This window comes from Castor canadensis, chromosome 4, assembly GCF_047511655.1.
Source record: "Castor canadensis chromosome 4, mCasCan1.hap1v2, whole genome shotgun sequence".
Classification (NCBI taxonomy): Eukaryota; Metazoa; Chordata; class Mammalia; order Rodentia; family Castoridae; genus Castor; species Castor canadensis.
The window spans coordinates 59,539,006-59,565,475 of NC_133389.1; the positions used below are offsets into that span (position 1 = coordinate 59,539,006).

Consider the following 26,470-nt stretch of genomic DNA (forward strand, 5'->3'; position numbering starts at 1 on the left):
CCCGCGCTCGGCCCCGCCCTGCGCCCGCCTCCGAGCGAGCGATCGCAAGTGAGGGTCCCCTTCCATGCTCTCTGGGGCTTTATAACCAGCAGGCTCAACAAACCCGGAGAATTCGACCCGGACCCGACACCCCACTCTCCTCTCCTCTCCCTCACTCCCACACACAGGATTTTGTGTAGGTAAGGACTGGAGGAAGAAGAGAGGTTATGAGAAATGTCCCTTCGAGTACCCCAAGAGGAAGGATAACTTGGTTTCTCGTGCTGGTATTAAATTTTTGCAGTCTTTGAAGAGTTGTCGCCACATCAGCGAAGGATCTAGACAGACAGAACAGAAAGTGGTTGGAGGTGATTTAAGTTTCACCTAACTTCCCACGAAGCGCTAAGTGTGAAGAAGAAGAAGAAGAAGAAAAACCCAGCATAGCATCCCTGCTCTTTTCCCAGCCCACACTGTCCCAACACCATGAAAGCCATTCCCACTCTTGCCCTAAGAGTTTCCAGACCTGAAAGCCAAGTGTGATGGCCACAGGCTTCCCTGATTCTGTGGCCTGCAGAGTCCAGGTCATGAGAACTCTTGCCAGTGCACATACACAGGCCTGTGCTTTGTACAACTCTAGGGCCTTTTAAGCAAACAAGTACAACTACCTCTACTCCAAAGATCTGAATGGCAGTTCACTGCACAATCTGCCTAGGGCATTCAGGTGCATTCTTCAAGCACTCTGCCTCTTAGTTCCTGAAGCTGAGCTTTCTGGAAAACAAACTGGGTAAAGCCTTCCCTAAGAGGAAAGCTATAAAAATATGACAAGCACAAAGTCTGAAGAGCTATCCAATCAACCAGAAACGTCTGACTCTTGGGTGTATCTATGAGAATGTGGCACATTGCCAAGTGCCTATTAGTTTAGTAGTGTTTCAAAATTAAATACCCAAATAGCACATTTTATAGCCCATTAGGGAATTGTCTAAGTTTTTAAAGTGCAGGTGTAACACTATTGAGCAGACTAGAAAGTGCACAGGCGTTTAGCTGTGTTTTGTGGAATCTTCCCTCACTGGAGCCTTTGCTAAAGGAAGTCAGAAGGTAGTTCTTTAAAAAGACCCGTCAGGGACAATGGACACTAGTCAAGAAGTCACTTCCTGATAAGTGACTTGAAGTGCTTCTTTATAGCACAGGTTCCCTGCATGGTAAGGTAAAGATTGGGTTTCCTGAGACCCTATTATCTTGCATCTATCTTAGGAATCATAGCAAACTCCTCCCACACCCCCAACTGTTTACTGCCCCAAGTCTCAGAAGAGGCAAACCAGACTTGCACTTACTTCCTCATCAAGTCCAGAAGATTTGGGTAGCACAGTGTAGTGGCAAAGCCTGCCCAAGGGGATATTTCAGCACTCTAGGACAAGTGCTTGCTTAGTGAGTTGCACTTTGACCTGAATTGGGTGCAACAATGAGCAGAATGAAGGAGGTGTGGCTTGCTCAAGTTTGAGTCCAAGTTGACTTACTAACTGAAGGAGTGCCTGGTAAAAGAGATGGAAGGAGGGTCCAGACAGCAGCAATCCTTGAACCAGGTAAGTCACAAGTTGACAAGACATATTTCTTTCCAGGAGTACTAGTTCTAACATGGAAAGTTTTTCCACAGGAAAACACTTTTTTTTTTTTTTTGGTGGTTCTGGGCTTTGAACTCAGGGTCTTGCTAGGTAAACATTCTACCACTTGAGTCACACCCCCAGCCCTTTTTGCTTTTAGTCATTTCTCAGATAGGATTTCACACTTTTTTCCAGGGATAGGCTTGGACAGTGACCCTATACCTCTTACATAGCTGAAATTACAGACATGTAATTTCACCCAGCTTGTTTGTTTAGATGGGGGGGGGGCTTTGAATCTTGATCCTCCTGCTCTCCACCTCCTCAGTAGCTAGGATTATAGACTTGTGCCTCAGTGTTCAGCCCAAGAAAACACTTTTCTTTAATATTAGAGAAGGTGCTTAGGCTCATGTGAATGAGAAAGCATAATGAAGAAAAGAATTGGAAGAGAACATTAGAGTCTGTTGACAGAGAAATTAGTGGATGTTGGAACCCTGTATGTCTGCAGATGCAGAAGGAGGAGGCAACAGGGAATTTCTGGAGTCTAGAGGATTAAATGCAGAAGTTGAGACTTGGAGCAGAGCTTCAGTGCAGCAGACCTGGTACTGATCCCATGTCCAGCACCTCTGTGTGTCATCTGTAGATATGCATAAAGGACATATTATTAGGCTTCATTTTTCTTACTTGTGAAAAGTGGATATGGGCGCCCACAGGATAAGTCTGTAGTAGAGACTAACCTCAATAATGCATCTGTGTTCCTCTGTGTATAGTAAGCATTCAGCAGATAGCAGCTTTATTGTAAACGGTGCTGAAAAGACTCAGCGCTCACATGGCACTTCTGCTCTCTATTACCAATAGACTGTTTTTACCAAGTGCCTGTCTTACCTACGCATTCCCTGGGATGAGTGACTCTGCTACCCTGCATGGTTCATTTCATCTTCCTTAGATGAAGTTGAAATGTGTCAAGTACCTTCTTTACTGGTTGGGTCTTTTTCTACCCATGGTGGTCATCCACAGAGGTAATCTAAATGTGTACACTAATTCATGAGAGAATGTTCCACGTGATTTAAGACAAACAACAAATGCCCTGGGTGACTTCTTTTGTTGAGGCTAAACATGCCTTGTCCCTTTGGCCTCTCCTCACACAATGGACTTTCGCCATCCTTTAGCCATCCTTTAGCCTCCTGATTCCTCTGACCTCCTTAAAACATGAACACAGTGCCCAGCTCCATCCTTGCAGCAAAATGCCTTTGTTCCACCCACTGATGCCCTGCAGCCTACACTTCTGTATACATTTTGAGTGGCCATTACACTCTTTGGACACATTGAGTTGCCCTCTAACAAAAGCTCATAAATTTTTTTCAATGGGTACTACACACTCATAACTTTGGAGATCCTTGTTTTGTCCTTCAGTGCTTTTCTGTAAAAGGCTAGGATTAGACTAAATGACCAATGAAGTCCTTTTTCAATCATTTATTTTAAAATAACTCCAAACTTACAAAAGTGAGAGAAATGGTAAAAAAAAAAGTCCTATTTCTTTCCTCATTTTTATCAGTTGTTAATATTTTACATCACTATAACTCTAGAGAGAGAGAGAAAGAGAGAGAGAGGTAGATAGCTGGATAGACAGACACTCATATTCTTTTTGTAACTCATTTAAGAGCAAATGCAAACTTGAATCTCTGTGACCCTTAAGTACTTCAACATAAACACTTCTCCCAAACCAGGACACTGCTCTTCATAAGTACAGCAGAACATTGGGATAACACCATCAGCCAATCCATAGAATTGATTCAAATTTTTCCCACTTTCCCCCAATCTTTTTCCATTTCTGGTTCAGAATATAATATGCATCATGCATTATATTTAGTTGACATTTCTCTTTCTTCTCTTTCAATCTGTTTCTGTTGTTCAGTATTTCTTCATCATTCATGATCATGATGTCTTCAAAAAGCATGTGCCCACAGGTATCATGAGTTTACTTCAATTCCTCCGGTTCTAAGCCAACACATCAGGATTCTTTTGGGCCTTCTTTGTTTCTATATTTGTAATCATCTTCTCTACAAGGAGAAGCCTGACTCCCACTATCCTCAGCATATCGATTTACTTGCTCCATCTGGCTTTCTAGAACCTTCTGACCACATCTGCCCTCTCTTCACTCTTGTACTAGCTACTGCCTCCTACCTCCCGGGCACTGTGGCCCCATCACAGCCTCCTCAACCCAGTGTCTTGGTCTTTTGTCCTATTGCTACCTCCTCAGCTCCTGACCATATCTTGTCAGTGAAGTAACTTTCCTGTACCCAAAATTGTTCAGAAGTCATCTTTGATCATATTCCATACTCAATCTATAGCAAATACCATTTGTTCTACCTTCAAATAGGCCCAGAATTCAATTCTTCTTCACTACCTCCACCTGCCTTGATTCAGGTCAACACTACCCCTCATCTCAACTATTGTAATAGGCTCCTAACTGGTCCCCTGTGTTGGCCCTTCCTCGGTCTTCTGGAGACTGTTGTCAGCCCAGCAGCCTAAGTAATATTTTTAAAATATGAGTTGTCATTTCATTTCTTTGCTCTATGGCTTCCAGTTTCTCCATTTAAATCACCCCAATTCTAACAGATCAGTGTCTTTTGTCCTTGTGCCTCCTTTACCTCCTTCTCTGTCCCTTGTGCCCTGAAAGAGGCACAAGAGCTTTCATGCTCTGCCTTCTACTTGGGATGCCCTTTCCCAGGAAGTCCTGTAACGCCCTTTTGTACAATTTTCCAGCCTTTGGAGAGCTGTGTGTTCTGCAAAGTCTTCTTGTGGTGCCATATTTAAAGGTGCATTCCTTCCTCCCAGCCCACATTCTCTCCTCCACTTGCCTGGCTCTTCTCTATATAGCACATATTACAATCTAACACTATATACTGTCCTCAGATAGTTATACTTGCAGTCCCCCCTCCCATGTAATCTTCATGAAAAGAGAGATTTTTAGCCTACAGAAATCCCCAGTGCCTACAGAAAAGCCTGGTACACTATAGTCCCTCAATAAATATTGGTTAAGTGAATATCTAGAATTATAGAAATATACCAGTGCACTTAAGAGTAACTACATATACACACATACATGTTATGTGGTTGCCTATGTGACTTGAGAATCTAAAACCAAAGGTGCAATTCAAAAGGATTCAGAGAGAGGAATCTTATATGCATTAAAGGCAGAGTGTAGAAAAAGAATATAAAAATTGTAAAGAAAGGTGATGAAAAGACTATGTGTTTGATGAAGTAGATAATTGAGCCAACAGGGGGTTGTTAGGTATGAACTGACAATTTATCAGACCAAAAGACTAAACTATATACCACCAGGTAAAATTAAAATTCCTAAATATATTTCCCAACATAGTCTCTAAAATCTTGTATCCTGTTAAAGGTTTTAGATATATTTTTCCCATGTGAAAACAGAAGTCTCCTAGAGCAGAGAGAACTCATTAAAGGAGCTCAGGAGATATCAAATCTACTACCTTCTTCCTTGAGGTGGCCACTTAGCCCACAAGGGAAATAAAGCTCCTTTTTTTAATCATTAAAGCCCTATTCCAAGTTGTTCTTTAAAAGCCAAAAGACCTTAGAAAACATTTACACAAAATGAAATGGAAACTTGTACACATTGGGCAAATTTACAGCATTGATTAGTCATCAGATTTTTAATGTACCTTGGTTCTATATACTTGAGAGGACTCTGAGTGCACAGCTGAGACCTGATTAGAAAGAAGTATCACTGTGGCTGGTCCTACACTCATGTCCTGACTGCTCGGTGACCACAGAGAACGTGATCTATGTTTGGAATTGCAAAATTCATTATTTTTATTTCCTATAAATCCCCCCAAATATACAGGTATATAGTTCAGTAAAGCTCAGTGATTCAAAGGAAAGCTCTATGTCTGAAAGAAATTTTAGATATTCTATCTTTTAAAGGTTTTCAGCACAACCTTAATGGGACAATGAGATGGTTGGAAAGATGGTTATTTCCCTTAAATTAGCGTGCAACCTTCAAAATGAGTTTTGGGCTCTGCAAAATTAGCTCTCTGCTTTATGCATTAAGCATCTTTTGAAAGGAAGACCTTTCCATGTTTTCTCGAAGGACCCATCATTGCTAAGCCAATGGCTGGCAAGACTCATCGCCGGCATCCTGTGCCTACCCATGCACAACGGGAGGCTGCCTTCCCCGAATAAATCTGTGCTCTCTAATGTTCTGCTGCCAAAAGCTTCAAAATGTTAAGCAAAGACGCAAATGAAGTTAGGATTTATGAAATACTTTCTAAGTTCTTTGGTGCAGTTCCTTTGCTGGCCGTATGGTCTCAGCTTAACCTCTCTGGATCTCCACTTCCTTTAAATAAATTGGGAATGGCACTGTGTCCTCACAGAATATGCAGGAAGATATAAAATGATTTGGTGAAAGGACTTTGAACACAAGGCAGTTGAATAGTGGCAGAAGTGTTTGTCCCTTTCTTTCTCTCTCTTCCCAGCCCCACTTTTTTTTCTTTTTGAGACAGGGTCTCACTAAGTTTTCTCACCTCACAACCAGATGGTCCTATCCTGCTTCCCTCGCATGAAGTCTTACTTTCCTAAGTAAAACTTTTGAGTCCTCAGTGATTCGTCTGATCTCCAGAACTTGTTAGATTTGGTGTGACATGAACTAGCCTTAGAATAACTTTTAAAAAAAATTCTCTAAATTAGAAGGAAAAATTAACCCAGTTGCTGAAACCAGAATAACCCTGCCCTTTGCAGCAAATCTCCAACAGCAGTGGCTGATCAATAAACCTTCCTCATAAGTTCAGATCATGAACTCCTCATGAAGATTTAGCACTTGGCATCTCCTTGTTCTTTGGTTGATGCATGCCGACCTGTGAACACAGGTCTCTGGGAAACAGAGACTGGTGGGCTTCGTTTCTGATCTGGATCAGTGCTCTGCAAACTCAGTTGTAAACTGAAGTTAATTATCTTAAAAGCAAACTCGGCCAAATTTTACAAAGCAAGAAGTTTCCAAGGTAGAAGAGAAGACTAAAGCTGGCAGTTGTTGACATCTGTATCGCCTAACCAATGCTGGTAACTAGACTGAGTAGTCATCTGAATTTTACTTTCTCTTCTTTCAAATTATAGCTACATTCTTGGTTCATGAAGAGCCACGTATTGTAGCTAATTAGTGGTATTTATTTTTATTAACTGATATTTATTTTTACTAGCCAGCATTGCTAATTATTTCTATCAACTGAAAACTCGACTCAGAAGCCGAGTTTCTAAAGGAGCCAGCCACTCACTACAATTAACTGGTGGTAGTAGTTCTGGTCAAGGCAATGGCCAGTGTCAACATTGGCAGGATCTGACAATCAGGACCAAGTGGCATCTAGACCTTGTTGGTCTCTATCTGTGGCCTAACCTAAGCCTCCTGTGTGTGTATGTGTGTATTACTGGGGTTTGAACCCAAGGCCTCCTACTTGCAAGGCAGGAGCTCTTCCACTTCAGCCACTCTGCCAGCCCGTTTTATGTTGGATATTTTCAAGATAGGGGCTCACAAACTATTTGCGAAGGCTGGCCTTGAACCATGATCCTCCTGGTCTCTGTCTGCTCTAAGCCTCCTTCTTATGATCTTGTCTTATTTCACTTGATGCAGGTATTTGCATGTGGTGGAATTGTACCTGGGGTCAGGGGCTGATGACATCTCTGCCTGACCTAAGATACTGTGTGAATGGATTTGACAGAGGGTTGCATCCTGGAAAAGAAGATTTCTTTGGAAATGTGAGAAAGTAGATTATGAGCAGTTTCCTAAGTAGATACTATTTGAGTGACATTTTAATAGGAAAGATTTACTCAGAGAATTGCTCAGTCATCAAGTTTTAAGCAAATTTGTTAGTGTCCTTATATTTCACTCACCATTGATCCATATAAAGGATTACATTTATTTTCCAAAGACAATCTAGATTTTAAAATCTATAAGGAAATGACATTTCTGCCAGTGTTTCAACTTTTTGACCTGTTCACGGGCATATAGCAAAGACTGCTGTGGTCCCTGAAGACTTGTCAAGTTTGGTTGGATCTGGCTTCCCTATTATACCTGTAGCCTCCTAAGTATCCTCCCACTGAGGCTGCCCTCTGGCTTATTTTCCCCATTCCAGCCACAGAGAGCTCTCTTTTGTTCAGTACTCATCAGTGACTGTCTCTTGGCCAGAAGTAAACTTTAAAAATGCAGACTGTAGCTACTTGTCTACTCAACACATCTGTCTTCTCCCACCTGGCTTGTCCGCAGTGAGGCCTCATTTTGAGTTCCATGATTATGAAGAGGTCTGCCCTACCCACGGGCTTCTCCCAGGCTGTTTTTGCCCAGTCCATTCCCTCTTTCACTTCTCTTCATCCGCCTCTTTCATCCCTCAAGGCCCACCTGAAGACCTGCTTGCCAGAGAGGTTTTTTTGTTTTTTTTTTTTCAGACTTGTTTGCTCTCTTCTTACACCTGTCATTTTAAATTAAATTCTACAGAATTTTCTGTATATCCCCCACCCCAGCCTGGATCATTCCATAGTGGCTGATTTGTGACCCCTCCTGACAATGCAAATTCCTTGAAGAGGAGGCCTGAGATAGTTTGTTTTCCTCTTTATTTATAACAGGTAGATGACCCTATACCTAGAAGGCAGGTTGTCATGTCATGGTTGATCAAAGCAGCACTACAGTTAGGCAGTCTTGGTTAAATTCTAGCTCTGCTGTTCTAATGTGGGCAAATGATGGAACATGTATGCCACTTCTTTATCAACAAAAAGGGGCCATTGGAGCACCTGAACCATTACATTTCCTTTTCTTTCAGTGTAGGTCATGACAGGCCCTTTCCACAATGAGAAACTGAGGCTTCACTTAGTCAAAATGTCAAGTGCCCAGGAACACTCTGGATGTGTGTAAGCAGTGCTAGCTACTGGTATTCTTTCGATCCATAAACATTTTTTATTGAAAGAATGAATTCATATTACTTTGTTCACAGATTGCCTCATTTCAGATAATTCTTCCTTGATTCAAATTATGATGGCTATATAAAAAAATTCTTCTGATTAACATAATTAAGAGCTATAATTTTCCTTTCATCAAGAAAAACATGTGACCACATTAAAAATGACCAGATCTGCAATTACATCAACTCATGGCTGTAATTTTTGACACTTTCTTTGCCTTTCAGACATTCCAGGCCTAAAATGATGGCTCCCACAGCATTCTATATTTGACATTTTTTTTTTTTTTTGGCAGTTCTAGGTTTGAAGTCAGGGCCTTGTGCTTGCTAGGCAGGCACTCTTGTGTTTTTTGTTTGTTGGTTTGTTTGCTTCTAAAGTGTATACACATGCGTATGTAGAATACATTTTGAACATTCAAGAAAAATAACCTTTGCTTTATAATGACAATTTTCCAATTTCTCTCAGGGCATAAGTTAGTTGCCTACTTTACTGGGTCTTGAAAAGGCTTTTGTACATAAAATTATATCTCAATTTATGTGAATCAAACCTATACCTATTTTAGTAAAAAGACATAATTAATGTCCTGAGTTGTTGGCTGGATTTTCTTTGGCAGAATAAATTTAGATTAGGGGACATTCTCTTTGCTAAGTTCCACTGCTTGTTTAAAATAAGTCTACATAACCTTCTATGGCTTCTCACCTCCCATCTCCAAATTATTCCACCATTGAATGTTCTGTCTTAATTAATTCTTTTAAGTATGAAAATAGAATCTTACGGTATGAGCTGCTTGGCAATTTGATTATTTTTTACTTAATAAACATTGTGCGACTCTTAACTGTTCAAATAGCACAATTTTTACATTTAAAGAAAAGCAGAGCTTCAGTCCCAGATGGTGTTTCTCAGGGGCTCAGGAGCTGAACTCCTGACTCTGCAAGCTATTGTTTAGATGTAGGTCCAAGAGGTTCAAACTGCCAAACATGGAGCCGAGGAGTAGTCTGAAAAAGTGTTAAGTTTTGCAAGGAGCACCCCAGGAAATCAAGGGCAGTTCAGGGTGCAAAAGTCTCATTCACCATTTAATCATTTTTTACAACACTGCAGATATAATGATTAAAATAATCTTCGCGTTCGAAGTGCAGATGTGTATGCATTTTACTGCCCAAGTATGGCTTCCCGCTTGCTGAGATGAGGCCTAGCTAGTGCAGTTTGGCCCATTCTGCCTGCCTAAGCCTAGGCATTGTCTTGATTTAGGCAGCTTGGAGCAGGACTGGAGTGCTGTTTCTCTGCTACTTGCTTGAGATTTTTAATTGTGGTATAATTCATAGTTTTGTATGTGGTATCACACACACATTTTTATTATTGGTATAATATACACAACATAAAATTTACCTTCTTAACCATTTCAAATGCACAGCTCAGTGGTGTTAAGTACATTCACATTGTCGTGCAACCAAGGTTTGAGCCTTCCTGAGCTGTCAGTGAGGTGAGTTACATTAAGCATTCCTTTTCTTTGGGTACACATCTCTCTCCAGCAGTGACTGATAAGATCACACAACTAAATTAGATGTGTTGCTACACAACTGTAATCCCAGCTGCTCTGAAGTGGAGGCAGAAGGCAGGAGGCAGGAGTTCAAGGCCAGCGGGGCAAAGTTAGGTGAGCTCCTATCTCAGAAACAAAATGCAACTCAAAAGGCTAGGAGGGGGCCGGTGAGGGGGGTGGACTCACAGACTCACATGACAGAGAGCATGCAGAAGACTCTGGGTTCAATCTCCAGTACTGAGAGAGAGAGAGAGAGAGAGAGAGAGATCACATAGTTAACCAAGAGAGAAAGAGAGATCACATAGTTAACCAGAGTAATTGGAAGTTTTGGATACTTGAAATTTCATTCTACTTAAAATGTTTTCTGATACTGTATAAATGACTGTTTTATAGCATTTCGGGTTTTTCTACTGTTACTTAGAAGTACAGAGCTTTGTAGAAAACTACTAGCATTAAGTACATGGGTCACTAACAGACAATAGTTATAGCAGAACTTGACCTTTAAAAGTGGACACTTCATCCTGAAGCAGTGGGCACCTGTGCTACTTCTTTCTTATTTTATCAGACATTTGCAACATAGAGTGTAAGCAGAGCCACCAAAGGCAGTATCACTGTGTTTATGGGCAGATTACCAATCAGACTGCTTTTGCTTTTGCAAGACAAGCAATGAGGCAACATGGACTGAATTCAATCTCTTGTTGAGAAAAGTTTCAGCAAGACTGAACAGGTGGGCTTCCCATAAAACCACCATGCCTGCAAGTCTGCCATTTGGACACACCAGGCAGACATGCCCTTTGTTTCTTTAAAGAGCACAGGCAGGCAGGCTGATTCCCTGGGCATGCCTCAGGAGAATCTCCAGATTCTTATGCATGGCCAAATGGACAGGGAGGGAAACCCAGCAACATGGAGACCAAGTTTCATTTGAACTTCTCATTTGAATTCTCCATGTAGGGCCACTCACTTTTGCTAGGTGTCAGTGCTGGGTGAATGTTCAAGTCATGAATAGACCATTGCTCCTTGTTTCAGTTCCTTTGGCTTACTTCTGTGTGTTCAGAGAATTTGCCAGATGTGTGTTCAGTCTTGATGTGCTGTCTACGGGATACTGGAACTCATGTCATGGTTCCTTTTGTTACCTCTTGTGCCATCCCCACTCTGGGGATTGTCATTCTGGAAAGCTTATGAGGTACTAATTCCATATTAGCAAATATGCCTTGGAACAGCAGCTCTCAGACTTTTTGCTTTCCTGATCCTTGCATATTCTACTTGAACCTGAAGGCTTACACATCTCCCTACCCAGCCCCATTCATTTGTAGAAATCCTACTCCTCAGGGTGATGGTATTAGGAGGTGAGGCCCCTGGGAGATGATTAGTCATGGGGAATAGAGCTTTTTCATCAGTGAGATTAGTACCCTGATTAAAGAAGCCTAAAGGAGCTTGTTTTCCCCATGTGCCATGTGAGGACACATGGAAGGTGCCATCTATGAAAATTAGGTCCTCATCAGACACCAAATCTGCCAGTGCCTTCATCTGGCACTTCTAAGACTCTAGCTTGCAAAACAAATAGTCACATTAATTAGCCTGCCATTTGTGATATTTGTTACAGAGATACATTCTTGGAAATTATTGGGGACCCCAAGAGCTTTCATTTATGTGAGTTATATCAGTGTATCTCATATTAGACAGTGAGAGTAAGAGACTTAAAAAACTCAGAATTCATGCTCTCAGAGTGATGGCATCATTGTGTGTCACATGGCCTCTGGAACATCGCTGTGAACTTGTGAGAGAATAAGGACAAAAAAGACAACAGCCTCTTAATTTTATTCTGAAAATAGTTTGAACTTTGCAAATCCTCTGAACGGGTCTCAACTACTGCTCAGCATTCCCAAGCCACACTTTGAGAATTGCCCTTCTAGAATAAATCCTCATTTATTTTTCACTCTTTATACTCTAGAAAACATTACTATTTCACAGAATCCAAAGGATATACTTTACGAAAAGATACTTGATATCATGCTGCTTGACTTGAAGTGTAGGTGGGAGAGGTGTTTAGAAAAGGAAGTTTTTTTCCCTTAAGACACTTTTCTCAGAGTTTGAGTGTCTATTTTTTCCCACCTCCTACATCTCACAGTTAGTACACTGTCAAGACTAGAGTCTTCAGCTTTAAAGAACTCTGCTATAGAAATAATGGATAAAAATGTACGTAATGCTCAACTTATTTTTTCCTACCATTGTGTTGAAGTTTAATTAATGGACTTGGTGGAAATTTGAATCTAATGTTGGACATGCAATCAAAAAAAGGAGGAAAAAAACATGTCTCCATTGGACATTCCATTCTGCAGGGGACATGGCGGGGGAGCGGGGAAGATGACATCAATAACATCTTAGGAAAATACCATCAGAGATGCTTGCTGTTGGAGATTAAAGAGAGAACCTGCCAGGAACAGGAAGGGACTCACAGTAATGACAACAACACATAAAGGAAGCTGGTAGCCAAGGAAACTAGAGGCACTGGGTCAGCAAGTTGGGGGATAACAGTTCATAGCTCTTTGTTTATACTCAGTAAGTGCTTAAAATTAGTAGCCAGTCTATGCTGTAGGTGAGAAGTAGCCTAAGGAAGTGGAAAAGGCAGAGTTTAGAAGTCAGGCTGTCATGGCTTCCACTAGTAACTGTGTGAACCTGGGTAAGTTGCTTCATCCTGATAATGGTTTCTGCATACTAGTTGCTTAATAAGCAATAACATGGAAGATAGGAAGAAAATAAAAAGTCACTGTGACTTTTGGTAATAACAATTGTTGTAGATTCTGATTCCCACAGACTTCTGGAAAGTCTAAGGGAAAGGAAAACACCAGAACCAGGTCCTCAGCTTGGCTTGTTCTTGACCCTCCAAGAGCACCTCCATTGTTCTGCAGGTGCCTGTAGGTGCCTTAATGTGACACTGGACTGGAGGATAAGTTGGGAGGGCTCCCACGTGTGAATCATTCCAAGACCAATTCTCCAAGGGTCAGGAGAGGGGCTCCTTCTGGCCAGACTCTGCTTCCCAAAATGATATGCAAGGCCACAGTATTGGTCACTAACACTCTTCCACTAAGAGGGTGATACAAGCATCCATTGCCTTCCACTGGCAATGGAACAGGACCATACCCCTGACATTTCCCACCAAAGACTGTGGAAAAGAGATCTTGCAGATGAGTTTTGTCTTCCTTGTTGGCATTATTGCATGTCTAAGCCAAGGTGTTAGTGCTTCAGATGAGTCACACATAGCATTGGTTAGACATTTTCTCCTTATTTATTAAGAATGGTGTGACTTCTCATTTCCTAGCCATCTTCCCCCCTCTCTTTGAACCTTTTGCAACTATCTAATTTGTCAGCACTGGCACATTTCACTTATGTGCTACTTTCTCTACTGCCTGATCATTAACAAAGGTGTAAAACACCAGGGGGAGGACTGAAAGAGATAGGATGTATTTCAGGGGTTTTTAATACCACGAGAGTACATTTAAAGATGTGAAAAAAGACATTTAAGATAAAGATGAAGAGAACACACACCTTGGTAATAAGATTCTCTATGCTTCCCAATCAAGGTTTCAGCCATGATGGACTGAAACTTTTTCTGAGAGAAGGAATGATTTTTAAACATCATGTTGTTTGTTAGATGTGTGTCATGGCACATAGTGTCATCTTTCAATTTTGCTAGGTACTTAGGGAATGTCACCTGACTTCTAGGTACTCCAGGAACAGCTACACAGGTAGAAAGAGAGGCAGGGATGATGAATAGGAAATGAAAAAACCACACCATTCTTAACTCACTGAGACTTGGTGAAATACGTTATTCTATCTTGGGGAGCAAATCAGACTACTCTTTTGGAAATCCCCAGTTTCACAAGAACTGGCCAAGTGACACCAGACACATTAACTATGACTTTCCTTTGAAGTTAGATATATCCACACCACTACCATCCTGTTACACAATGACCAGAAGCTATGACCTGACAATAACCCACAGCCTCAAAGTTTTAACACACCAAACATGCCAGCAAGTGCAATGGACATGGATAAAATTATATTAGCAATGAACTGCACGTTTACTATATGCTGTTCCATTTTATCACTGGAAAAAGTATTCCAATATTATCTGTATCTATCTTTTTTTGTGGTACTAGGAGTTGAACTCAGGGCCTTGTGCTCACTACAGTCACTCTATCACTTGAGTCATGCCCCCAGCCCTTTTTGCTTTAGTAATTTTTCAGATAGGGTCTTATACTTTTTGCACAGGCCAGCCTAGGACAGCCATCCTCCAACCTATGCCTCGCTTGTTCTTTGACATAAGGTCTTGTTAACTTTTTTTTTTTTTTTTTGCCTAGTTGACTTCGAGCCATAGTCTTCCTATCCATGCCTCCCAAGTAGTTGGAATTACAAGTGTGAACCACTGCACCTGGCCTTTTTAAAAATTAACCCAACTTTATAACTACACAATGTGTACAGGCATTGAAACTTCACATTGAACCCTAAAGTTGTACAATTACATGTCAATTAAAAATAAAATATAGCAAAAAAAAAGAAAAGAAACTAGAGATATGTGACGACCTGGATAAGGAAAGCTAGCAGCATGACATGAAATGGCAGCATGAAGGATCAGGGTTCAGGGTTGCTGGAGTTTGCACCCCAGGGCCGCAGGATGATCTTTTGACATGAAGGGTGGGGATAACGGAAGCACAAATGTAACCTCTTACCTACTTTAATTTCTGCTTTTCTTGTGATGCTTTCCAAAGTTCATTTACAGTGTCTACTGGACAGTCCCATGCACAGATGTTTTACCAATGGTGATCTTGTTCTGTGAAGCAGCGAGAGATGGAGCCCAGAAAAGAAAGCCATCAATGTAGGGTGAAGTCAAGAGGCAATGACAGGTGGAATTTGAGTGGATGGAAGAGAAAAGGGAGAGTATTCCAGGCCAGAAGGCAACATGAGCTAAGCAATGGAGGTCATGTGGTAGCAGGATGTTCTTGAAACTGAAAAGGGACTGACTAACTAGGGAGGGATGCAGCTGAGAATGGAATAGCAGGCCAAGAGGTGTTATCGGAGAGGACATTAGTAGGGCATTCAAATCAATTCTTGCCAGATGAGACCTGACAGACAGAGAACCTAAAGAAAAAAAAGACAGAGTATAGTTGAATATTCAGGAGTTTTTGACCTGGAGTCTAAAGGTTGGAGCTTATTTTTAAGGGAAACACATTTGCCAGTAGAATAAATGCTGGCTTGAAGGAGGAGGTGTGAGGTATGGATCTCAGTAGAAATAATGGCCAGAAAGTCAAAGTAGACTGTACACTATTCAAGTAGTAATAGAGCAAGATGAATCACAGATGATTCTGGGTTAGACTAAGCTTGTCTCCAATGTCACTGTCCAGAGGGATCTACCCAACAGGGAAGCTTGCATGCCAAGTGAGTTCAGGGTCTGGGTCACATACATCCAGTTCTGAATTCAAACTTCACTGCTTACTCTGGCTGGGTGACCACACAGAGGATGCCTGACCACTTCTACCTACTGTCTCATCTGTAGAGTGGGGAATAACAGTGCTAACTACACAGGGTTTTTGTGAAGAGCAAGGGACTTAGACACTCTGTGTTCAGAAAGGTGTTTTTTTTTTGTAATTTAGGAAAAATTATTTGAATGAAAACAGTAACAAAATATAAACACTTATTGGATTGGCTCCTCTTTGGGAACAACCTTTGAAGAAAATCTGTACATAACAGTTTTCTATTGACCGTTTATTTATTTGTACTTCCCACTTTGTACCTTCAAAGATAAACATTTACTTCCCACCCATGCTTCCTGATTTGGGACACTCCCTCCTCCTCCTTCACAGGCCCATACTCCCTGAATGGGAATGGCCTTCATACTTCCCATTCTGAGCTCCCCCTTGGGCTTCTTCAAACACAGACTTCTGGGCTCCACCCTGAATTCCAGATAAGCATCCAGGAGATGCCATTGTGGTTGGTCTGGGAATCCTCTTTGAGAACCAGTATTGTAGGAAAAGAGTCCCAAATTTTGTTTCCCAGTATAGCCTGGGTTTGGATTCTTGGCTTTGTAATGGATTTCCTCCTTCCATCAACTGGAGAGATACTGCTGGGAGTGGGTGGCATGGGGATTGGGAAGGCGGGTGCATTCGTTTTCTTGCCTTGGTATTAGCTTCTCTACGGTCCCTTACGTCTGGGCATGTGAAAGGAAAAGCAGCAACAACAACAGCACAGGAATGCTTACAGACTTTGTTTTCTTCTGCATGTGTAAGACATAAGAAAGCTGTATTAGCACATCTTAGTTTTTCTCTAGCCATGTAAGAAGGTTAAGAAGTGGTCAGTCTTTCTTCCCACATCCCTGAGAGTGGACAGCAGGACAATTGTGAGTAATGAAGTAGAATTCACAGTGCTTCCCTCAGCAATGACTTCAACTCTTCCAATTGGGTCAAATATCAAGTGTGTTCTGATGTGGAGACTTTATTTACAAACTCAAGTTTATGCTACAAGATAACATTTTTAACAATTATGACTAAATTTTTATCTTTCATTTTTAACTGAAGCATAAAACTTGGACAGATTTATGGGTGCCATGTGATATTTCCTTCCATGCACTCATGGTATAATATTCAAATCAGGGGAAGCCTAGCTATCTCCTCAAACATTTATTGTTTATTTTATGGTAAAATGTTCTAAATTAAAATTTTAATTGTTGTAACATACACATAATATAAAATGTACCATCTTAACTACTTTTAAGGATATTGTTCAAAAGTGTTAAGTGTACTCACACTGCTGTGCAGTCAATATTCAGAGCTTTTCATCTTCCCTAAGTCAAACTCTATGCCCCTTCCCTGACCCACTCCTGGCAAATATCAGTCTACCTTTGTTTCTGTGGTAGTCTCCCTCCAGATATCTCCTATATTTGGAATCATATAATGTTTGTCTTTTTTGTGACTGGTTATTTTGCTTACCATAATGTCCCCAAGGTCAATCTATGTCATAGCATGTGTCAAGAATTTCCTCCTTTTTAAAGGGAATGATAGAGGATCAACAACATGAAAAAACATTACATCTGTGTGAGAAGAGGACATAACAATACACATTGAAAGCTGTTGAAAAATGGGGGGGTGGAAGAGAAGGGGTAAGGGAGAGTAATGGAAGGGGTTGAACTGACCAAAGTGAAGTACACTCACAGCAAGGGTACATGGAGAAACCCCTTTGAATATGGACTTAATAATTAAAGACAGGACTGTAAAATAGGTCGTTGTGGGGGGGTACTTGTGGGAGGGGGAGGGTGAATGGAAGAGATTAAGGTGAGGGTATGTGGTTGATGGACTTCAATATACACATACAAAATAGAACTGTGAACTCTCTTGCAATTGCTTTAAGTAGGGTAGAGAGAAGGTAGAGGGGGTTAGATGGTGGGGGCAATCTAACCAACATACAATGTAAACCTGTTCATAATTGTCACAATGAATCCCCCATGTACAACAAATATATCCTAATAAAAATAAAGGGAAAAAAGAATTTTCTCCTTTTTAAGGCTGAATAATTTTTACTACATGGATATTTGATGAATTGATTCTTCCATTGATGGATACATGGCTTGCTTCCACCCTTTAGTTTATTGTCAGTTATTGAGTCAGTGCCTGTAATCAGAACACTTGAGAGACCAAGGCAGGAAGATTTCAAATTTGGCCATCCTGGGTTGCACAGAGAGACCCTGTTTCAAAACAACAATGTCAATAGCACAGATGTCTCTGTGAGAACCTGCTTTCCACTCTTTTGGATGCACACTCAGAATCAAAGTTGCTGAATCATATTGTAATTCTATTTTGAGTTTTTTTGAGGATCTGCCATTCTCTTTTCCATAGTGGGTACAACATTTTATATTTGTACCAATAATGCACAAGAATTCTAATTTCTTTACATTCCTGCCAGTGTTGCTTTTTTTTTTTTTTGGTGTTGAGGGATTTGAGGGTGGCATAGTAGCCACCCTAATGGGTATAAGGTGATATTTTGCTGTAAGCTTTGATCTAATTAAAGACCCCCTTCCTTCCAGGATTTTCTTCATAATTTGCTTGCTCTCTGTGAGACTTGACCCTGGACCACTGGTACCTTAAGCCAGTAAAATTGCCAATTTCTGCTTTAAATACACAGAGGTTAAGAAATAGAAATATCCCACACTTTCAAAAAAATCACACATTTATACTGCAGATGATTTTTTTTAAAGGTCGGCTTGCTTTGGGCCTTTTCAAATACTCCAAATAGCTGTTTTATTTTCTTCTCATCCTTCCAGATGTATAATTGCTTTCTCGGGGGAAGTATGTCCCTTTAAACCACTTCACAATTAGCAGAAACTGGAGCCCAGACTTCTGTAAAACGGTGGATTTAATGAAGAATTTTCTCAGCATAAGGACGGCCATTTCAATTCCTCTTCATGCTGCAAGCAACGAGGAGCCTAGTAAACATCTTCATAGCTTGCTAAGCCTCTAGAGTGACACAGGTACGGATTATTTACTCTTTAGCCTGCCATTATAATGCCCACATTTAGGCTCATTTTTATAGGATTCAGCTTCCCCACAATGCCCTAAGCTAAACACTGCTTATGCACGGGTAGGGGGCAGAGCAGGAGGTGACTGGTTTCTCTAAGATTTGAATTACCAGTTTTGCTTTTAGGAAGGTCTACACTGTTGAGAAGCTTAAGTCTCCTGTGACTTCTATTCCCCCATATCTCTGAGTATCTTAAACAGCTTCTAAGCATTACTTATCTGAGGTTTGGAGAAAGCAGAAAGTATTTCTTTTAAAGCAGCTGCTTCAAAACCAGATGATGTAATATGGAATTGAAAAAAATCTATACAGCACAGACCTCATGATGGGTGCTTTGCAGCATTCCTCTGGGGTGCTGTTTAGAGGATTGGGGGCACTTTTTAAAGACACTTGAAGAATATATTTTGTGTCTAAACTGCAAACAGAATCAGAAATTGGAAAACAGACATTGGAGATACAAGCTGAAAGAGTCTATCTGTGGGTTTTCTAAAAAGCAATATTGGACTCTTAAAAATGGCATCATACCTCAAGCTCAAATTTTACTGAAGTAGACAAGTCAGAGGTAATATTCCCACATTGCTGCTTGCTTTTTTTTTCCTTTTATTATTCGTATGTGCATACAAGGCTTGGGTCACTTCTCCCCCCCTGCCCCCACCCCCTCCCTTACCACCCACTCCGCCCCCTCCCTCTCCCCGCCACCCCCTCAAAACCCGGCAGAAACTATTTTGCCCTTATTTCTAATTTTGTTGTAGAGAGAGTATATGCTGCTTGCTTTTTACATGCCAGAAGAACAGGTGTGATTTATGCAAAAGAGGCAAAAGGAATCCTGACATTTCCCTCATCATCCCCTAGTATACTATCCATACAGAAGGTTTTTAGAAACTATTTCATTACCAAATACAATCTACATAGCAGGTGTTTATAAAACACCAGTGATTACAACCAGGGTGACCATGAGAATATGAGGGCTCCTTTTTCAAATACACAGACAGACCCGAGCCCCAGTCCCAAGGATGTAGTTTGAAGTAGGGAATTGGACTCTCATAGATGATTCTATAAACACCTTCTAGGCACCCTTAGGAAAAGGCTCATCCACAAGAAACCACAACAAACCTTTGCTCCAAAGTGAAGACATGACAGAAAAAGAATGTTTATTGTTTCACTCAAGTCAAATTGGAATATTTCAGGACATAAAAGAGATGCAATCATGCTTAAATGCTGCATGTGGATAGAATTAAGTAAATCTAAGAGCATAAGTTTTTCAGGTTATTCTTGGTGTCATCTTCAAAGAATTACATAAGGCATGTTAAAATATTCTCCTAATGACAGATAAAGGACCTAAAAGTCCAAAACTGCATTTTATTTCTTTTCAGATCCAGGAAATGGGAAGCCGATGTCAGACACACACAGAATTTAGCATGCACAGAGCTGCTTTCGGCCTCTGGAGGCAAATCTAGCTTCTGCTTGAAATCATGGAACTATTGTAGCTGTTTCTGCTCAGTTTATTGAAAGAGCTCTCGCCATGATTGTGGCTGCTACACTAGGCTTCTTGAGAGCTGGCTCACAGTCAGAGGAAAGCAGTAGAGGTAGAAAGGACTCAAATGAAGACAAACACCAACTCTTGACCTGTTTCCTTCATACTTTTCACTTCTGCAGTCAGCTTCCCATTCTTGGGTTTTTTGTTTGTTTGTTTGCTATGGTTTGGTTTTCCAGTGCTGAGGATCAGACCCAGGGCCTTAGATATGCTAGACAAGCTCTCTACCACCACTCTGTACTGTTAGCCCCTAGACTAGCACTCTTCATAGAAGTTTTTTGACTATAAAAATCAGCCATATTGCTCACTGGGCTCCCATGGCTCACGCCTATAATCCTAGCTACTGAGGAGGCAGCAATCAGGAGGATCACAGTACAAAGCCAGGTGGGCAAATAAATCTCAAGACCCTATCTTGGAAATACCCAAACACAGAAAAGGGCTGATGGACTAGCTCAAGTGGTAGAGTGCCTGCCTAACAAGCATGAAGCACTGAGTTCAAACTACAGAATTGCCCATAAAATAAAAATCACCATATCAACAGGGTGCTTATGAACCCTGTGTAAATAGTCAAACACAAACCAGGAAATAGAGGAGAGTGATGTTTCTAGAGAGATAATGATGCCCTGACATTCAAAAATTTAAATTCTATTGCTCTTGTTACAGTGTGCCATAACAAATCATCAACATAAATGACTGTGCATGAAATACCTCTGCCTGATGGCATGAGAGACAGAGATCTTTTATATTCACCAAATGCTTGAGAAATTAGCAAATTAAGTTTTCATTGTAGAGCAAGAGAGAATGTTCTAAAGCTAAGATTATTAAGAATTTGGAAAACACAAGTAATTCCCAGAAACTTCATAAGTATGGAATAATATAGTATTAGCTTATTTCATAATGTTGGAAAAATTCTGCCTTATAGTTTTTCCTCAGGCTGCAACTATTCCCAACCACCCACTATTTGCCAGCATTAGGATCTGGTCAACTTGTTACCAGAAGATGGAATGTTAATGCTAAGAGATTTTATAAAATGGAGTTATTATTTTTTTCTGGTCACAAGCCTGATTCTAATTGCACAATTGTTATTTTTCTATATTATGTACAAAACCCAAAATGAATGAGTTGGGCACAGTAGCTCACACCTATATCCCTAGCTACTTGGGAGGTCAAGATTGGGAGGATCATGGTTCAAGGTCAGCCCAGGCAAGAGAATTCTCAAGACCCCATCTCAACCAATAAAATGCAGGACATGGTGACATGTGCACCTATCATTCCAGCTGCATGGGAGGACTAGATATGAGAGTCCTACTGTGGTCCAGGTGGGCCTGGGGAAAAAAATGAGAGCTTCTTCAAAAAAAATCACGAAAGCAGAAGGACTGGGAGAATGGCTCAAATGGCAAAGCGCCTGCCACATTTGGGGAGTGTAAGTCCTAGTCCCACCAAGAAAAAATGGAAGGAAGGAAGGAAGGAGAGAAGGAAGGGAGGAAGGAAGGAAGAAGGAGGGAGGAAGGAGGAAGGAGGGAGGAGGAAGGAAAGAAGAAGGGAAGGAGGGGAGGAAAGAGAGAGGGGAGGAAGGAAGGAAGGATGGGAGGAAGGAAAGAGAGAGGGGAGGAAGGGAGGAAGGGAAGAAGGAGGAAGGAAGGAAGGAGGGAAGGAAGCCCAGCTGATAGACAATGTTCGTGACAAAGTACAAGCTACAATAACAGCTTTGTCATCAAATAGAATTAACAATGCCATGATGATAGATAGTTATGCAGGCACTTTGATTTTAAATCAATACTTCTAACACATACGGGAAGATAGCAAAATACCTTATATTAAGCAATATAATGTTCACTAAGATAGATGCTCCTCCAGAATATGAAATGTGGCTAAAACCCTACATACTGACCTCATTTCATTTAAACTGATTTGAGCACAATAACAAAGGGCTTAGGTCGTATATTTCAGGGTTTGTTCCTTGTTCTCTTACAGGAGTAGATAAGGGAAATGAGAAAAGCTCTTTGTTGTTTTTATGTCGTCCATTGCTTAGTTTGGATGGATATCTGCCTAAGGCCTGTGTTTTAAAGACTTGGTCTCCTGGGTGGGTGCTATTGGGAGGCAGTGCAACCTTTTAGAGGTGGGGTCTGGGAGCATGGTGTGGTTCTGTACACCTGTAATCCCAGCACTTGGGAGACTGAGGCAGGAGAATTACAAGCTTAAGGCCAGCCTGGGTTACATAGTAAGACCCTGTTTCAAAACAAAACAAAAACAAACAGAAAGAGATGGAGTCTGGTAAGGAGGCATTGGGGTGTGTCCTAAAAGGGACTCTGGTCCCTTCCTTTTTCTATTTTCACTCCCTGGCTGTTGCTCCATTACTTGCTCCCTTGCCACAGGTCTAAAGCAACAAGGCTAATCAATCATGGCCTGGAGCCTCTAACACTGTGAGCCGAAAATAACCACCCCCCTCTCTCTCTCTGTCTCTGTCTCTCTGTCTCTCTTTCTCTCTCTCTCTCTCTCTCTCTCTCTCTCTGTACTCGGGTTTGAACTCAGGGCCTCACACTTGCTACACAGGTGCTCAACCACTTTGAGCCACATTCCTAGTCCTTTTTGCATTGGTAGTCTTGACCACAATTCTTCCTTTTGTACTGCTCTGAGTAGCTGGGATTACAGGTAGTTTCATCACACCTAGCCATTGGTTTAGATGGGGTTCTTGTGAACTTTTTGCTGGGGCTGGCCTTGAAGGGCGATTCTCCTGATATCTGCCTCTCAAGTGGCTAGAATTACAGGCTTGAGGCACTGAGCCTAGCCAACCCTTTTCTCTTTATAAATTAATTATCTCAGGTATTTGTTATAGTGACAACCAAAAGTTGACCAGCACGACCTGATTTTCATTAACTCTTTGCTTTGACTTAAAATTCTGATAGTGATCTGAGCCCTTATCATAAGGATGGGCCAAAAATCTACAATCAGAGCCTTTTTTCATTAGGCTCAGGAGGGTGAGGTCGGGTTTAGAAAGTGTTTCAGTGCGGGCCTTCACACATTCTGTTCTGACTCATGCTCTGAAGCCACTGGAGGAAGAGCTGCTCAAAGCCGGACCACGTGTTAATGGAGTGAAGCTGACAACGCGCAGTCCTCGGGCATCCTCTTTCTGGAAGAATTGCTCCTAAACCAGAAACATATGCTTTCAAACGGAAAAGGGAAACAAAATGAGGTGAAGTGATAGTTTACGATGATGCAGGAGTTGCCCGATGTCATCTACCAAGGACACATGCCCCAGTCCTCCTTTCTGGATTGCCTCCAAGACCTTGCGGGGAGTTTCACTTAACAGGGTCCCTGACCCAGGCCACCAGAACCTGAGCTAGTCTTGGCCACATCAGGCCCATTCTGTCTCTAAGGGGCTGGGGGTAGACTGGCTGACATGAACAGGGTTGGGATAAGTCTTAAATTTGTTTTGAGGTCATCAGCCCAATCCTGAGAGAGCCTGGGAGTGACTGCGCACACTGGGCTGTGTCCTTTCTTTAAGGCCCTTAGAGTTGGCCTGGTAACCAGTATAGCCCTCAAGATATGGTCCAGCCTCTGGGCTCAGACTCCCAACCTTGAAGAACTCTAGCCTTTGCTGTGTGCCTTTTGCAACTCACTGAACCTCTTCAACCCTCTCTGTCTGTCTGCAGATAGTGACAGTTCCTATTCCATGGTTTGCAGGATTATGTCCTTCCTATGCCTCAGTTTCCTCATCTATAAAATAGAGTTCATAACAGGACTGAGCCCTCCCCCCCAGAGTCTGTCTACAGGAAACATGGCAACTGTGACATGCTAAATGCAACCTAAGTGGGAGCTATTATTAATGGTGTGAGGATTAAGTAAAATCACAATTATAAAGCAAGCAGGAAATACATTAACTGCTCGAGTTTTCTTGATTTTGATTTCCATCAGACTCCTTTTGGGAAACTGATGCCCTCTTCTAATTCCAGCCTGGCTGGAGGGGCCCTGATATTCTGTTCCGCCTTGTGTTCTCTTCTACAGGCTCAACCCTGCCCTGCTCACCAGCTGGAGACCTGAGGGCACAGGTTGACTGCTGCCTGCCAACCTTGAGGATGTCTCTTACTCAGAAATTCTGCTACCATGCCCACTTTCTCCTCTACATCCTCCTGTGTAGTGACACTTGTCTGTGCGAACCTGAGGTTTGCCATACCAGGGACACACAGATATGTTTATCACACCAGATCGGGGCAAAGTCATTTCTGCCTCTTCCTCCACCAGCTTTCTGATCCCATCCCAGCAGGCCTTGTAGGCCTGTGCCCTGGGATAAGGCATGGGTGATAATTATTCAAATTGTGGTAAGATATATCTAATGTAAACTTTGTCATCTTATTTACTTTTATTATTTCTTTAGTGATAGCAGGGTTGAACTTGGGGCTTTGTGCTTCCTGGGCTTTGTGCTCTAATGCTGGAGCTATGCTTCTAGCGCTTTTTTTTGCTCTGGTTACTTTTGCAATAAAGTCTTGCTCTTTCTTAATGCCCAGGCTACTCTGGACTGCAATAGTCCTATTTTATGTTTCCTGCCATAGCTGGGATGTCAGGGGTGTGCCACCACACCAAGCTTTGTCTGTAGAGATGGAGTCTTATGAATTGTTTTGCCTGGGCTGGCTTGGAACTGTGATCCTCCTGATGGCAGCCTCCCAAGTAGCTAAGATGATATGTGAGAGCCACTGGCACTCAGCTAAATTTACCATCTAGTCAAGTGCATCAGAACCAAATTCAGGAACATTAGCTACATTTACTTTGTTGTACAGCTATCACCACCATCCAACTCTGAAGCTCTTTCGTCTTTTTAAACTAAAGCTCTGCACACATTAAACAATGACTTGCCATCCTTGCCTCCCCTCCGAGCCCCTGGCAATCGCCATTCCACTTTTTGTCTCTGTGAGACTCAGACACTGTTTGTCCTTTTGTGACTGGCTTATGTCACCTACCAGTCTATCCTTAAGTTTCATCTATGTTAATAACATGTTAGGATAGCCTTCCTTTTTTAAGGAAGGATATTATTCCATTGTATGAATATGCTTCCTTTTTTGTTTGCTTAGATTTGCTTCAACTTTTGGCTATTATGAATTATGCTGCAATAAACATGGATGTTCAACTGTCCCTTCCACATCCTAGTTTGAGTTATTTGAATTGCATATTACAGGAGTAAAATTGCTAGATCATAAAGTAATCACAGTTTTAATTTTGGAAGGACCTATCAGAGTTTTTGAGGGAAGACTTCTCCTCATAAGGATTATTTTTATGCTGTTTTAGTCTATGTTTCACATGGATATGAGCTATATATTTGAGTGTCACACGACTTACCATCTAGATTTCAGATTAGTGCCATAACTGGAGGCCAATCCTGCTAATCATTGCATGAAAGAAGGACTTAGAAGATAAAGCCCCACATATGCTGATGGAAACGTGAAGATGCCAGATCCAGAAGAAGGGAGACACTGAGACATCTGGAAATCATTAACATCAATCAAGAAATCACTGCCTTACAAATATTGCTGTGAGGATTGCTTGTCAGTTATAAAAACCCACTATCCAGGGGGAGGAATGAAAAGGTAGTTTTGCTGAGTAGAGAGTAATTAGCCCAGACCCTAAGGAGAGCAGATGTTGGCTTTCATTTCTAAAATACCAGGCAGGAAAGTCCTTTTATGCTCTCAAAGTGTGCCATTCCCGGCAAGAATTTACCCACTTTGTTCTTAGGTCTATTTTATAGTGGAACTGTTACCACCTGGGGCCCCTTGGTGGCAGGTAGTCTGAATGCAGCGTCTTTGGAAGCCATCACTGACTCAAGATCACCCATTAAGCAAGGGAAGGAGCAGAAAGAGTAATTCCTTAGAAAAGAATTATTTTTTAATTCTCTGGGGGAGAACATCAAATGTCCATCGGGGATGAAGCCAATAGATAGCAAGAGCAAAAAACAAAAAAACCCTACCAATGTCAGGCAATATGGTTCATGCTTATGTTCCCAGATACTCAGGAGGCAAAGACTGGGAGGATCGAAACTCAAGGCCAGTCCAGGAAAAAAGTTAGCGAGACCCTATTTCAACAAAACAAGGCAGGTATGATATACTACTATAATCCCAGCTACTCTGGGAGGCATAGGTAGGAGGATTAAGTCCAAAGATGATCCCTGGCTAAAAGTGAGGCCCTATCTAAAAAAGAAAAAAAACCTAAAGCAAAAAGGGCTGAAGGAGTGGTTCAAGTTGTAGAATGCTTACCTACAAAGCATAAGGTCCTGACTTCAAACCTCAGTACTCTAAAAAATTAAAACAAAAA

At 41.5% G+C, this 26,470-nt stretch overlaps 1 long non-coding RNA gene across 1 annotated transcript; it reads left to right on the plus strand.

Annotated features, from left to right (window-relative positions):
- The first annotated feature begins 7 nt into the window (after nucleotides 1-7).
- LOC141422353 (uncharacterized) lies at nucleotides 8-25,263 on the plus strand. The gene is made up of 3 exons (XR_012446902.1): nucleotides 8-1,556; nucleotides 18,386-18,592; nucleotides 24,176-25,263. It is a non-coding gene; the product is annotated as an uncharacterized lncRNA (long non-coding RNA).
- Nucleotides 25,264-26,470: the final 1,207 nt, after the last annotated feature.